This window comes from Episyrphus balteatus, chromosome 2, assembly GCF_945859705.1.
Source record: "Episyrphus balteatus chromosome 2, idEpiBalt1.1, whole genome shotgun sequence".
In the NCBI taxonomy this organism is placed as follows: Eukaryota; Metazoa; Arthropoda; class Insecta; order Diptera; family Syrphidae; genus Episyrphus; species Episyrphus balteatus.
Genome location: NC_079135.1, coordinates 2,227,710 through 2,244,750, shown reverse-complemented (window position 1 = coordinate 2,244,750; position 17,041 = coordinate 2,227,710).

The window sequence follows — 17,041 nt, the reverse complement described above, 5'->3', positions numbered from 1 at the left end:
AAAGTGCCCCATGTATGGGGCAGTTTTGAACATGAAAGGGGCAGTTTTGAACATCAGTATTAATTTCCTTGTAATGAATAAATAATACTTAACTTTTTATTAGTTTTTTAATAAGAACATACAAAAACTCCAAATTGATTATTATATCATATTCAATTAACCAACAAATAATAAAAACTCAGAAAAAATAATATTAAAATTTAAACTATATTTATCAGTTTATCACATTTATAAGTTCAAAAGAAAAACAAAAACCAAGAAAAATTCATTTAAAATATATCTTAGAAAAATGGTATTCATACCATTTTTGCTTCTCAGAGTAAAATAGATTTATTTTCAATATATGTATATAGATATATTTCTAGACATTAAATCCAAATGTTAACAAAGCGGATGTTCTTCATGTACCAGGAGCATTAATTGGTGTAGGTAGCTTGACTTTAATTTCTATAACGCTTAAGCGGTATATAATCGAGTTCTCATCGAGAACAGTCTAGCAGAACTTGAAGAATTCAGGCATTTTTTTAAATCTTCAATTATGTTGTACATATTCCCATTTTTTCTTTAATTTTGCCCACAAATGCTAGTGTCATTATTTTTTTTATAAGAACATTACGATTTATTAAATAAAACACATTCAAGTGTCCTTAAAATGTCTGATACAAACTGCTCGGGGCGGTTTTGAACATGTTCAAAAGTGCCCCACCATACTTGTTCAAAACTGCCCCCACTGTGTCAACGACATAAAATGTTGAATAAATATTAAACATTAATATATTCATTCAAAAATTCACCGTCAATTAGTTTAAAATTCATTAACCATTAACAAAAACTGTATTGCGTTTTGAAATCACGTACCAATTTTTTTTTAAACTCTTACAACTAAAAAACTGAAATAATGCAAAACCACTATAAAAATCACCTTCCACCTATAAATCTGAAAGTCAGCCGAGATAACGATGGAAAGTCGTTGACATTTATGGATATCGTGTTGACGGGTTCAAATATCGAAATACTTCTAAAAAAGATTGATATACTAATATTTTATATGCAGTGTTCAAATGTGCCCCGTGTTCAAAACTGCCCCACTCTCCCCTACATGAAGCTGCAGCCTAAATGGGTGAACGGTTTTTCTTGAAATTTGGTACAGATGATTTTTTCGTAATTTCCAAGGTTGGTTTTTTTTTTGTTTTGTAATATCTTGCTTAGAACATATACCTCCCATACAAAATGTTCGAGGTATTGCAATTTTCTCGAAAAATGCTCTAACGATTTTGATTAAATTTGACCCACGTAATACTGTACGTAAATCTAACAAAACTGCGTTTTTAGTTTTTTTTCAAAAAATACGTATAGTGAAAATATGATATTAAAATTTTGTTTTAAATCACCGATGTCGGCTCTTCCCGTGCATCGTTAATGAGTTATTCCAATTTTTTCGAAAACGACTCTAACGATTTTGATTAAATTTAACACACGTAATGTTGTACGTAAATCTAACATAATTGCGTTTTTAGTGTTTCTCAAAAAATACGGATAACGGAAATATGGCTTAAGAAATTATAAAAAAAATTACATATTTTTGCATTTCTTATGAAATTCCTTAAAAAATCAAATTATAACCAATTCAAAATATTTTTACAAAAAAGCTTTGACATAAAAGGTATGATAACATAAGAGCAAGTACGTGCGGCCCCAGTCGTGCATTTTATTTTATATGCCAAAGTACCTTTACAAAACAAAAATTATACCTTAATCAGCCTTATATTTCTTCTAAAAAATCAAACCACCACTTAAGCCTATATGTTTTGCAAAAAGTATAAAAAAGATTTAATGAAATCACACACTTTTTCTTTCTATACACATCATATTGTCAATATTTTTACATCATTGGAAAGCTTATCATTTAACCTTTAAAAATATACATCAACTATATCTGTACGTCATCTACAAAAAAGTTAAAAAAATTTGAAGGCAACCATGTCAAAATTAAAACTGAGATTAAGGATCTTCTCTCACTGGTGGCTGGTGTCGGCGTTTGCCCTCCTACAGGTGTTGTTCTCGCTCGTCTCGATCCATGCAAGCTTCGTACAAGTCGTACCTCGTACTATATACATACATACACGTTAAGCGAACCACCCAAGTGAATGGCGTCAGATTTTTTCGTTACGAAACTTCTTTTTTACCAAAACTGTTCAGATTTAAAGAAGGTTGGTACAAATGCCCGAAAAATAAAATGTATTATTATTTGAGAGCAGGATTTGATAGAACTATTGCTTCAATCTTCCACTATCAAACCTACCTAATCTACAAGAATTTAACAAATGTATCTGTCTCCTTAACCTTTTGTATGACAACAAAATATAGTCCCAAGGACAATTTCTGACATATTATTATGACATAAATAGACCAAAAGATAGCCGAAGAAATTCAAAATGACTGTTAAAGTATCATTCAAGATAGTGTAGGTTAACCCTTTTTGTTTGGATCTTTTTCAAAAGATTGTGAGTGTTCACACACAAAATGAAGAAGAAGAAATATCCCCCAGCGGCACTGAAAATACACTCTTTATAACCAAATACAATAATGGTTTGGGAGAGCTCTGTGGCTATTTGCCAACCGCCAGAGCAAGGAATTGTGTTCACAGATGCTCCAGAAGCTAAGTAGCGGTTAACCAAGAGAATAATTTCATGTTTGTCAAGTTTGGTTTTCATAAAGGAGAAGCTAGTTGTTGTTGAAGGAGGAGCCACGACTTAACAAACCCTGATGTGGCCTCAAATTGGACATACTCTATGTTTTGGTGTTTGTGTTGTTGTTGATTATATTCACAAACGTTAGTCAAATTAGGGGTGCATCTAATGCAAAATGTCATCATCATTTCCGAATGAAGTATTATCACCGTTATCTAAATAATGACAGATAAATTGGGTTAGAAGTTCAAAAATCTTTTGTCGGTTTTTTCATTTTTCTTGAAAATATTGATTATTTTTTTTATGAAAAAGTGAAAAAAAACTGAAACAAAGAAAATGAAAACTTGCAGCATTGAAATTGTGGGAGTTTGAAGAAACCAAAACAACAAGAAAAATCTCTTCAAAGGATTCCCCCGATAGAGAAGCAAGGAAACAAAAGACAAATGGATATTGAAATAAGTCCTTTCACTCACAAAACAGGATGCATCGTCTTTGGTTGGTTGCCAAAGCAGCAGAATATGCGGCATCATTTTCTTCCCTCTTTCCTAAGCAACAAACTGAAGACCCACACTATCTTTTCTCTACTTCGAAGGAATGCGTTCAAAAACTATAAATCAAAACTTTCAATTTACCGATAGAGGGCGTTGGGCGTTGAAGAACGTGAGATTCAACATAGTGCTTCTTTGGTATTTTTGTAAACGGGAAAGTGGGTTAGGGGAGTGGAACTGTAACAAGTCCCAGCGGGTTCACTGCTGTTGTATGGTTTGTTCTTCCGTTCTACCCGGACAGAGTAATATTGATTGCATTGACTATGATGCTTCTCCATATTAAATAGACTATAGTTGCCGCCGTGTCGACCGATAAATTGAGTGTTTTGACTTGAAAGTTGGTATAGAAATGAAGGGCGAAGGTGAAGGATGATGGCAGAAAAAAGTTTAAAAGGAAGGAAAAATACACTCAAGAAGATGATAAGAAAATTTTATCAGGAAAGAAGCAAAGGAAATTGAATAATATGAGCTCTTGACTGCTGTTCTTTTAAATTGATTGTACCTAAGTGCTAGAGGAGCTATAGAGAGAGGTATTATACCTTGAATGTGATTGATTGTTAATATTTATTGAGCTTGAGGTAAAATATCTTCAAAAGAAGTTTACGGTTGCTCTATTAAATTGTCTTAAAAGAAAAATTTGCGCGTTCAGAAACTGGATAAGACAAAATTTTAAAATTCTAGTAAAAACCCAAATCAATACTTATTGCAATCAGTGGAAGAATACTTTTAACGGAAAAATATAAAATAGAGGCAAAAGGAGAAGACAATATAAAAAATTTCTTGTATAGGTGATACACAGAGAAAAATATGACCCGCTAAAAACTAACAGATTGCCATATTGTTTTACCGTCCATACATTTCATAAGGAAATCTTATTAAAATCAACGATTAATAAGGTTTTTTCAAGGAGATTTCTTATTATTTTTATAGAGAAAATCTTATTAAAATTTGACTGAAAAGTTGATTTTTTTTGCAACTTAGCACTAGAACAAAAATCGCGATCAATATTTTCATGGCAGGTTGGTTCAGGTGGTAAGGTGGGCGACTAATGATTTGAAGTCTCCAGTTCGATTCCCAGCCTGGTCATCTTTTTTTTTATTTTTTTGCAGATTTTAAAACAATAAGGAAAACCCGATTGTTTTAATAAGGTTTCCTTCTTGGATGAAAACCATAGAGAAATCTTATTGTTTTTGTTCTATTTTATGTGGTCTATTTTTCTCTGTGTATGATCGAAAATTTAATCAACCGGGTGATTTGATCTACCCTTAAATACCAGCTCCAGAGAGCTTTTATACCAAATATACCTGATCAAAAGTGTAAAATAAAAAATGCTTTAACATGAAAGTTTTACCGTTATGTCATAGATAAATAGGCACTGCATCGTGTGACAACCATATTTACCAACCCATGTCGATCCGTTTCTTCTGCTGCCTTCAAACTAAAATATTTCCTACCTAGCTGACTATTTAGTCGGCTGCCTGTGCGCACACTAGGAGCCCAACCCGACTAAACTATTGGCCGATAGAAAGTTTGTAGTGATGTGCGGGGCGCATAGAGGTATTTGCGTGATCTACGCGGACAAAAGTCAAAATATTAAAGTAAGCAATTAGCCGTTACTATTGAGTTACACAAGTACGAGACACTCCAACAAACAATAGGCTGAAAAAACAAAATTGTCTGAACTTCATCATTGAATTTTCGTGGCACGTGACTAATTTGTGCGGTCTTGAGAAATTGTTAGCTTTTTATTCAAAAACAATTTATTTTATGAAATGTGTTTTATTTGAATATTTTTTTGGTGATCGTCAAAAAGTGTTCAAAATAAAGTTTTTTTTTTAAGAATTTTGTGTATGATAAGATATTTGGTTACGGATCCTGTTAGATCCCGCAATGTTTGTTATTAATATGAAAACTTAGAGGCCTAAGCTAACAAATTCTTGAAAATTTAGCCGCGGAATAGCGCGAATTTTCAGCACATAGAAAATTTTAATATATTTGCATAATAATTAGTATTTAAAAAATTTATAATCTCAATTTTTTCTCTCGTAATCAAATAATTTTGTATATTGGGCTATTGGGCATTTAAAAATATTTTTTATTTTTTTTTTCAAAAAAAAAAAAATTCACGAAAAAAAATTTTTTTTTTCAAAAAAAAAAAAAAAGGATTTTGTAAAAAAATTGTTTTTCCTAAAAATTTGTTTTTTTTTTTCAAAAAAAAAATGTATTTTGTAAAAAAATTTTTTTTCCTAAAAATTTGTTTTTTCAAAAAAAAATGTATTTTGTAAAAAAAAATTTTTTCCTAAAAATTTGTTTTTTGTAGAAAAGACAACTGATTTTTGTAATTTGCGTGTTTTAAAATAAAAAAAATGTGTGCGGGGGCTCTAAGGGTGTTTTTTTGTAAGGTGGATTTCCATTGTTTTTTTTTATTTTGAAGATTTTTGTTTGCGTTAATTTAAAGCATATTTTTTTTCAACTAAGCAAGTTTTCAATTTTGATCATTTTTTAAGATGAGAATTCAAAGTGTTTTTTCACGAAAGCTAAAAAAAATAAATTATCAAAAAAGAAATATAGTAGCCCTTGGCACCTAAAAACAGTATTCTCTCCTATCAGGTAAAATATCAGAAAACTATTTAAATCCACAAGGAAACAAACTAAAACACTAATGAAGGTTTTTTTGGTATGCAACATTGATTAAGCATTGTCTATTGACATGTTGACGAAGTTTGCGAAAAATAGCTTGAGCCGTTTTTGAGAAATCTAAAAAAAAGTATACCTACTACAAGTTATAGGTACGAAAAAAATCGATTTCCTTTTCCATTTTTTTGTGGTTCAAGAATGTATTTTTAAAAATATCTTGGAATGCAATATTACTAAGGATCATTGTTAGTATAGTTGTGCAAAATTAGAACAAAATCAATCAAGTCGTAAAGGAGATATATGGAAATAATCAAAAAATCAGACGCAAAGTCCATGTACATTTTCAACTTGTTACAGGAGTAGAAGCAGAGCCCGACTCAGGACAACACGACTTTGTAAGGGGTATAGATAAAAATCTGAAAAAATTAGAGGATTTTTTTTTTTATTTATTTGGAGAGCTGATGTCTTCATTAATTTTCGAAAAAAACAAATTAGGATCGGCCTAATGTACATTAGGGTGTGTCAAAATGCTAAAGTATGGAATTTTCAAATGTAAAAGCTTTTAAAAGTTGCATTACTTATCAAAAATAAATCCTGCGGTTACAATTTTCATTTTAATTAATATCTTTGGCTCGCTCAAAATATAGGAAGAAATCGAAGAAATTTGGATTTTAAAAAATTTTTCAAATATATGTTTTTTTTTTTTAATTTCGCCCTTTGAATACAAAAACAAATAATATAAATATATACAGGGTGTCCCATAGTCACCGCCCCAAATGAAAACCATGGATTCCTGAGGTCATTTTAAGTCGAAAAACTTAAGAGGTAATTTTCTCGTTTTCGTCCCGTTTTCAAGTTACCACGGTTTTTATGATTTTTGCTCTATTGTCCTTTAACTGGCCTTTTCTTTGCCAAACTAAGTTTGATTTGAAAGATTTTTTTTACAACCAATCAAGAATTTATTACAGTTTAAGTTTGTCTCAAAACTTTTTTTTCTGCGGACAACCGTTTTTTTCACAATTTTGCATCTAACACAATTTTCTTCGTTTTTAGTTGTTTTTTACACTTTCATTTCATTTAAGTCAAAAAAAACACGTTAATGAGTATTAATTTTTGTGTCCTTTTTATTAAAGCCCAGTTTATTTTCATAAAAAAAACAAGTTTTATTTCATAAAAAAGGCTACTGAAAGTAATTAAAAAATATAAAAAAAACTGAGTGAATGAAAAAAAAAAATAATTTTTAAATACAAAATTAATTTAAATGAATTAAAACTTTTACTGAGCGCTTTATCTATTTGTTCTTTTCTTAACGACAAAAGCTCAGAAAAAGTTTTTAATTCATTTAAATTAATTTTTTATTTAAAATTATTTTTTTTTTTTAATTCACTTAGCTTGTTTATTTTTTTTAAATTACTTTCAGTAGCCTTTTTTGTGAAATAAAACTTATTTATTTTATGAAAATTACCTGGGCTTTAATGAAAAGGACTAAAAATTAATACTCATTAACGTGTTTTTTGACTTAAGTGATATGAAAGTGTAAAAAACAACTTAAAAACGAAGAGAATTGTGTTTGATGCAAAATTGTGGAAAAACGGTTGTCCGCAGAAAAAAAAGTTTTGAGACAAACTTAAACTGTAATAAATTCTTGATTGGTTGTAAAAAAAATCTTTCAAATCAAACTTAGTTTGGCAAAGAAAAGGCCAGTTAAAGGACAAGAGAGCAAAAATCATAAAAACCCTGTATATATAGAAAAAAACTTTTAAGCTTTTATTTGTTGCAATTGATCACTTAGTAAAGAATTTGCGAAAAAATATGCGAGGGAAATAAATCATTTTTTCATAAATAAAATCGTTGTTTTCCTAACAACTTCAACCGATTTGAGCGAGCCAAAGGCGAACGATATTATAATTTTTTTTTACATATTATTAAACCTTAGACCCTAACAAAACTTTTGACCACTATTACATTGCAAAATTAGATAATTTTTTTTCGTCCATACAAAAGTGACACACGCTAATGTACATACTTTCAAAAATCTTAGGCACATGAGTCTATAAATAAAGATGAAAAAAAAAATCTTTCCAAACTTTAATAAAGACTCAACTAGGGTTTGAAAGCTAAAACATTTATGTTAAAGGCTGAGACAAAATCGTAATACATTTCTTTAAAACAATTATGGAAGTGGAAGGCCATCTCGGTTAGGTGAGAAATCATCCCATGAAAATTGGCTTTTCGAAAATTATACTTTCGAAAATCAATATTGGGATGTTAGTTAACGTACCTATACAAAATTTAAAGAAATAGGAAAATGATAATTGTCAAGTTTGACGGTATTCCAAGTGTCCTAGGTAAAGGTTGGATCTACTTGTCTTTGAAGGTTGTTTTTAATATTAGTGAATAAGACCTTTTTCTTAGCGACAGCAGACAGCATTAACTGCAACAAGATGAATTTCAGTTACGATGAAGGCCATAGTAAGTTTGGTAAATTAAAGTCGCCACTAAGAATGGAAATTCAAGTAAACATCAGAAGTTTTCGTTCGTGGTACTGTAACTTTTTGGTAATAGATTTATTTAAATTGTTTGTTTTCAACCATTTACTCTAAAATTAGCAATCTTCTAAGAATGTATTAATTAATGCAATTTACATACGAAAGTTAGGCTCACCCTCAAAACGATGAAAAACGATAAATCGTTAAAAACTTGTCTTCCATTCCTATTAGAACGATATACCTCTAACAAGACTGACTTTCCTAACTTAACGTATGTAAGTGTCAAAAGACCAATGCAAATTATTGTTTCCTTACCTAATAAACACTTTCCATTACTTTCACATTAGCTCAAACATTAAATGTCAATTCCAAAGTTAACATAAACCTTGACAAAGTTTAAGTTACTAATAACCTAATAAATTCCTCCTATACACATTGTTTAATGTTTTATTAATAATTTTCTTCCACACAAGTTAAAATGCCCATAAATGACTTAATCACTAAAAGTTTTGCTTAACGAGTATTTAAGAAGCAATAATTACCACAGACTTTATTCAAACAATCATATAAGGGTGTTTCGTTTCATGTGTGAATGTGTGTTTTTACAAAAAGGGAAACTAATGACATCCGGTAAAATGATTTCATCCACAAAAGAATAAGAGAAACAAAGTAATACTAATTCCAAGAAGGTATAAATAGAAAAAAATTAATTGCTAAAGTTAATCCCTGGTAAAAGTTTATTTTATATTAATAGCTTTTAGGCCTTTTGATTATGGTCATTTAGTTAGCAGTTAGAAGGCTGATAATTGGTGTCTTATTTCTCTAGATTAATTTGTACAACAAATGCAAGATTTTCCATTGTAGAAACAATGAAATTTTTGCTAGAAAATTACCATCGTCATTGATTCCTTTTAGATGCTCCTCTGCCAACATAACCAAGTCGTCAATGGAATAAACCTTTTTCCTATATTTATCTCTATAACGCTACAGTTTATTGTAATTTCCGATTAATCTGCTTGCATGCGTCATTTGCGTCATCAACTTTGCTGATCCTACCACTGAAGTTCCATAAACAATGCACCAAATTGTATAGTTTGCTGCTGCTCCATTCTGCCTCTACATACTCCGACAACTCAAACCTATACTAAGTTATATGACAATCCAGCAAGGATAGCAGAAAAAGCGCCCTCATCACCCTCTTTTTGCTGGGTTCTCTATATCTTTAGGGCGGGAAGTATCATCATTGTGTCAGGACGAACAGCAGGAGCCAGAGACACACCAAATCTATACAACAATATAACAGAGGAGTCGGATTGATAGTAACTCTTCCATGAGCCATTATATAGATAAAGAGAACACAACACCGCCATGCGAATTTTGCCATATGTCATTGTAAACAAGTTGCGTTTGCTGGGACTCAGGGTTTGCACTGGCAAATGGAGGGCTAAGAGGGTTTTTTGGACAGAAACCAATTGTCCTCTCTTTGCACTTTGATGCACTCGCCTTTGCTTTTCCATACACCACCACCATCATCGGCAGCATCAACATCATCGGCATATCGTCATCAGGGCAAACGGAAGGTGTGATGTGTGCATACACCAAAGTGTTTTATGGTAAAGTGCTTGAATAGACTTTGTACAGTTGTTGATAAAAAAATTGTGACACTTTGACTTTTTATGGTATTTTTTTAGGCTTCATAGAAAATCAATTTTTATATGAAAAGCTAACAAAAAAATTATACTTTTAAAAAGCTTAATATTTTTTCATAAGAATAAAACCATACTTAGATTTATACAATGCGCAAAAGGTATACAAATAATTTATAAAACAATCATTTTTTTATGAAAAAAGTGAAAAAATCAACCTTTTGTTCCTTCCATCACCCAAAAATAAATTTTTTTATATGACAACTTATAATAAATTTTATATCATCTGAAAGCCTATTATTTCAGCTCAAAATATTCATATTAACCATTGGTGTACACGTCTTAAAAAAAAGATAAAAATAAAAAACTGAAAGAAACTTGGGACAAAAAATCGTATGTACAATACTTGGTTATGAAGTTTTCTAGAATTTTTTCAATACCTTTGCCAGCCTAATAATAAATTTATCTGTTAATTTAAAAAAAATAACTTATTACAACGTCGCGTTTAGAAATAAGCCACTTTTTTGCATTTTCGTTTTACTCCCACACTGCTAAAAATTTCAGGCGGAACGGTAGAAAATGGCGTCACTTTTTCGTGGATGCTGCCATGGTTCAACAACTTTTGACACCTATTGTTAAACCAGAATCTACTAGAGGTAGCATAGCTTCCGCTTGTTTTAAACCATCATATCGATTTCAATTCATTGGTGCTGACAGGAGAGTAGGTAGCACAATGTCAGGACCTTTGTGCGAAATGATTGAATTTGCTTAAAAGGAGCTAAGGTAACTATTGAAGAATCAAACCTATCTCTTCTTATATACCTCTGTTTGCATGTTGTAGTTTATACATACTAAAAGCGTGTGAAAGGTTGTGTTCCAGAAATGATAAGACTATACCTTTCCTCAATTGCCTGTTGTTTATATTTCAACCCGTCAATAGGATAACATATAATCACCTTTAAAACAGGTATAGGGTATCCCCGAGCTCGAAACAATGAATTTATTTATTTAATGTCTTCTTGGTGTGCGTGTGTGTGTTCTCAAATAGAATGCATACAATTCAATTCGTCCCTGGGATCCTCTAGCTAAGATAGGTAAAGGTTAGGATATCCTTGCCTTGACAGATAGGAATAAAAGCTGGTCAAATGAATTGACGAAGCGTGTGTCTTTGAACAACCGGAAGATTTATAATCGGTCTCTGATGCTGCTCTTCAATAAGGTGACAATCTTTTGTACACTTGGTTTGCTCTCTCTCGTTTTAATCCTTTGCACAAACAATCGATATGGTCTGCCCTTGGAGGCAACTTGATATGGAGAATATCAAGGTTTTTGTTGGATTCACTTGTGGTTTGGAAATACTTCAGAATTTTGAAAATTGATGAAGAACTTGGTGAAGAGTGAAGTGATAGTAATTAAAAAGGTGATGATGGTTGATTTTGAGATTAAGTATCAACAAATGTGATAATCATGAGGATGATTTATATTGAAGAAGGAATTTGAACTTAATATTTGAGCTTAAAGTTAAGCACCAATAAATATTTAGTTCCATAAGAAACCTAACAATTTATCTACCTCAGTCTTCTTTTAAATTAACATTTATTCAAAAGCCAATGGCTAACTTCCAATGCAACACCTTGATCCTTAAAACATTCTCATAAATTTAATACCAAGTGTTGAATATGGACAACTTTGATGAATAAAAAAATATTCCACATACACCACAGTGTACCCATTCAATTCAACAGAATTATACTTACACCCAACCTCTATCAAAATTAAGGCAAAATTCAAATCCACTACCAACAAACATAAATGCCAGTCAAAAAAGTATACCTTATTTCATGAGTACATATACGAAAACTGACAAGGGTTCTTATACATTTTAATTCGAAATCATTCATATATAATAACGCTCCAGCTCTCTGTCAGAATTATTTACCCATTTTCTTTCCTCCTTGGACCATTTATAATTTTATTCATTTCAAGGACTAACTGGTACTATACTATATACAACCCCCCTTCAAACCATTCATAAAATAATATCCTACCACACAAAATCTACAAAATACAATTTTTCACACTCCGATTATTTTTTGAACGCATTCGGGTGTTGGTTTGAAAATTTTCCAAAATCTCATAAAACCAGAGAGCAGACTCTTTTTCATTTTATAGAAACCCCTCATCATAAAATACACAAACAAACAAATACACTTATCCACACCATCACACAAAAAAAAACTCTGCCTCTCACAGTCGTGCATTTGAATGCTGTAATAAATTTTATTTATATCCATTAATGTTCTCAATTGGGAACAATAAAATTATTTAAAACGCTTTAAAATATAAATCATAGGAAAATCATAAACAAAAAAACACATAGAAAGGAATTTAAAAAGGAAATGAAAAGTACATAACTTAGGTTGTTTTGGTATTTATACCAGGATTTAAATGTATTAAAAGACATAATTATTAAAATGAATGGGACTGGGAAAGAATTAAATTATTGTTTCTATAACTTTTAAGATAAATAGCTTTTTAAAGTTATTAATTAATGTAAATGTAGGTTTAAGTTTGTTCTTTCAATTTTGTTTTTATATTTTTATATTTTTATATTTTTATATTTTTATATTTTTATATTTTTATATTTTTATATTTTTATATTTTTATATTTTTATATTTTTATATTTTTATATTTTTATATTTTTATATTTTAATATTTTAATATTTTTATATTTTTATATTTTTATATTTTTATATTTTTATATTTTTATATTTTTATATTTTTATATTTTTATATTTTTATATTTTTATATTTTTATATTTTTATATTTTTATATTTTTATATTTTTATATTTTTATATTTTTATATTTTTATATTTTTATATTTTTATATTTTTATATTTTTATATTTTTATATTTTTATATTTTTATATTTTTATATTTTTATATTTTTATATTTTTATATTTTTATATTTTTATATTTTTATATTTTTATATTTTTATATTTTTATATTTTTATATTTTTATATTTTTATATTTTTATATTTTTATATTTTTATATTTTTATATTTTTATATTTTTATATTTTTATATTTTTATATTTTTATATTTTTATATTTTTATATTTTTATATTTTTATATTTTTATATTTTTATATTTTTATATTTTTATATTTTTATATTTTTATATTTTTATATTTTTATATTTTTATATTTTTATATTTTTATATTTTTATATTTTTATATTTTTATATTTTTATTTTTTATATTTTTATATTTTTATATTTTTATATTTTTATATTTTTATATTTTTATATTTTTATATTTTTATATTTTTATATTTTTATATTTTTATATTTTTATATTTTTATATTTTTAAATTTTTATATTTTTATATTTTTATATTTTTATATTTTTATATTTTTATATTTTTATATTTTTATATTTTTAAATTTTTATATTTTTATATTTTTATATTTTTATATTTTTATATTTTTATATTTTTATATTTTTATATTTTTATTGAAGAATATGAATCTCAATTTTGTATATTCTTTGACAGGACATGGAAACTGATTAAAAAGGAGGTTTATTTCATTTCTTCCTTAACTCAATAATTTATCAGAAAGTAGTAGCTAGTATCTAGTTAACTATTATTATCTCATTCTGTTCAAAATTACCTGACATTTATCTTTTTAAAAATAACATTAAAGAAAAAGTTTCAGGAGAAACACATCCTTCACAAACAGGTTAATGGGGTAAAAGCAATTTCCGAAGGAGAGCGTTTATCACTGCAGTGCAGTTATAGATATGAATGAGAGTTTGCATAGTTTTTTTTTTCTATAAGCATCCCATTATTTTAAACCAAGTTTCTTTCTTTATGACTTGCTTTTGCTTCTTGCAAGTCTAAGGAACTACTTTTTCTGTTAATAGCTAGACAGATAGATAGGAAAAGGAGCTCGAAGGAAAGATAAAAAAAAAACTTAAAAAAAACGGTAAAGGTTATGGATGATGATTATTATAAATTGAAAATGATTCATTCTCGGTGAAGTTTTAGTCTGAACTTTAAATCAATTGATTTCCCTTAGAAACGATGTGTATAAAAAAATGCATATTCTTGGTAAGGTACATCCTGCCTTTTACCGGCTGACGCTCCGCTCACTCACTTCGATGCATTTCTTCTTTAGACCACAAAATGACCATTAAACACGATACCTCTACTCCTGCACTTGAATGTTCAAGGAATCCCCAGAAGAACGTCAATAACTTTGCTGTCCAGGTTTCAGGGTTCCTATGGTGTTGTGTGTTGGTGTTGTGCATGCTTCATGGACGTCTCTCTCTGTCGTCCTTGTCGTCCTTCGAAGCTCGGTCGGTTGGATCAAGGGGGGAATTTATATAAAGCCCACAAAGTTGGTGTTACCCAAAAATGGGTTGGAATGGGAAGTGGAGAATGCTTGTCCGGTATTCCGGCTACAAAGTGTTTACGTTCAAGTTAATTAATTTAAGGTCGAGAAGGAGCGAGAAGAGTCAATTTTGAATAGAACCTTTTTTGGGGTGGCAAGCAAAGTATGTACCTTCTACACTTCCTGCAACAACTAAACATTAAAGAAGGCTCATATAAATATGGTTGTGAGTATGTAAAGATTTGGACGAAAAGTGTTGGCTAACACCGAGCGCACCCATGTGTGTTAAGAAGGGTTAACGTAAACCGTATGTATATGTGAAGCAGCAGCAGTAGCAGTTAGTATAGCATCAAGAAGGGAGGTGTTGAAGTAGAAGATCTATAAAAATAATACGATTATGGTCAGGCAATCTCTGGGATTATAGATTATACCGTTTATCATCGCACATGCAGGTTGTAAATAATTTGAATGGGTAAATTAGTATACCTTAAGATTATAATTATTCATGCATCCTGCATCTGATTTGTAAGGACCTTATAAATATTATACAGCTACAAAATGCTTGTGTTTATATTTAGCTTCCTTCTTGTAAATTTGGACGATTTAATTTCTGGTCTCAATAATAATAGTTTTGTTTTTTTTATTTATTTTAAAGTTTTTTTTTTTTAATCTGACAGAAATTCAAGGATATGCATTTAATCAGACTTCAATTATATTGTCTGAAAAACTATAATTTCTGAATTAAACCTTTATTAACTACGAGGTACTTTCAAAGAACTATAGAAAAATGAAAAACTTTATTCCTATTAGTTTTGGTTGAGAATTGAAAAAATATTAAAAAATAAAATTGAAACAAACAAATTTTTTTTACGAAACAATTCCTTGTAAGTTCAAGGAGATACTTTGTGAAGCAATGATCATTTTTGTACCACTAATATCTAAACTTTGGGAAGCACTTTCTTCTCAAAACAGAGTCTGAGTTTTCAAAAAACATAGCTCTTAGAATACAAATTATTAAAATTTCTACTACTTTTATAAAAAAATTTTAATCAATGTAGAATGAGTATAAAAATATTTAAAAAAAAGCACACAAAATTCGTTCTTCAAATGAAAAAAAAAAAAAAACAACACTTTGAATGAAAATGAGCTCAAAGAAAATTATGCAGTTTAATTTCTTTTATTAAGATGAACTTTTAGAAAAAAAAAAAATTTCAAAATCGTTTGAGGCGTTTTCAAATAACAAATTTTTTTTAAATAATTTTTTGAAAAAAATTTTTTAAATTAATTTGGAACCTATAACATTTTGTGCCAATTGATATTCAACATCTTAAATCAAAATTTCAAAAAAAAATTCAATGTCAGGTTTTCAAAAAATCGATTTTTCAAAAAAAATGTTTTCAAAGTTTATTTAAAAATCCAAAAATTATTTTTTCAAAATTTTATTTTTGATTTATATTTGAGCAATAATTTGGGAGATAGTCAGAAATTAAAAAAAAAAAAAAAACGGTTCCATTGAAGGTACCGTTTAAAAAAAAATTCATCAAAAGATAGACCTTGTGTCAAAGCTAACATTGCGATAAGCAAGGAAAAATTATATTTCTATGAGTGAATTTAGTATTTTTATTTTTGTCCCACCATTCGCTTAAAAAATATCGAATTTAAAAAAAGGTGAAAAATATCATTTTTGCCTATTATATTCCAAAACGGTAAAAGTTACTTCCAATGAATTTCTAGATTGTTTACTTCTGTCTGTTTAAGTATTTCTTTTTCCATATTTTTTAATTTTTGAAAAATAAAATTTGTATATGTGTTTTAAAATTTGGTCAAAAGTCAAAATTATAAGTTATTTTCATTTTGGTCCAAAAATCGGGTGTTTTTTCAATTATTTTCTATTTAATTTGCAGTCTAAAATATTTCCCGTAGTTTTTGTATAAGTTGTCGTTTCAAAAATAATGCATTTTAAAAATGGTTCTGAATGCTTTTTTTCAACAGAGATAAGATTGTCAGATTGAATTGGTTTCCCGAAAAAAAAAGCATATTCAAATCAAGTTTTTAAATAAAGAACATTATCCGATTACCAATTTCCAAAATGGTTTTTATGTACAAAATTTTACATTTACGAACTAATGATAAAAGAACTAGAACTTAATAATGAAAACTACAAGACCAAAATTTCATAAAAATCATTTGAAAATGAAGGTTTTATTTCTGTAAAAGGCGCCGAGTGAAATATTCCCCAAGGGTACTGCAAGTCCTAAAACCATTACTGACTACTTATTTTAAGTTCCATTCTTAATAAAAAATCAACAAGTTTTAGAAACACTATTCTGCAGCAAAATCGCCTTTGAAACAAACTAGCTATACGGTTCAAAAGAATTAAGTGTGCTGAGTTTGAATCTGAAGTCAAAATGAATCTGGCTCACGTCACTTTTTTTTAAATAAATGAACTGATCATAAAGAGGTCAGAAACGTGGAGTTTTTAGCTTTGAAGTCGAATAACCGATCATTTTTTTTTTTTTTTTTTTTTTCAAAACTACCAATCAAATCTCAAAAAGCCTTACTCTCATGTAACATATACTTAAAATTTTGTAAAAAAATATTCCCTAAAATAATTTTTTAGGTTTCGATG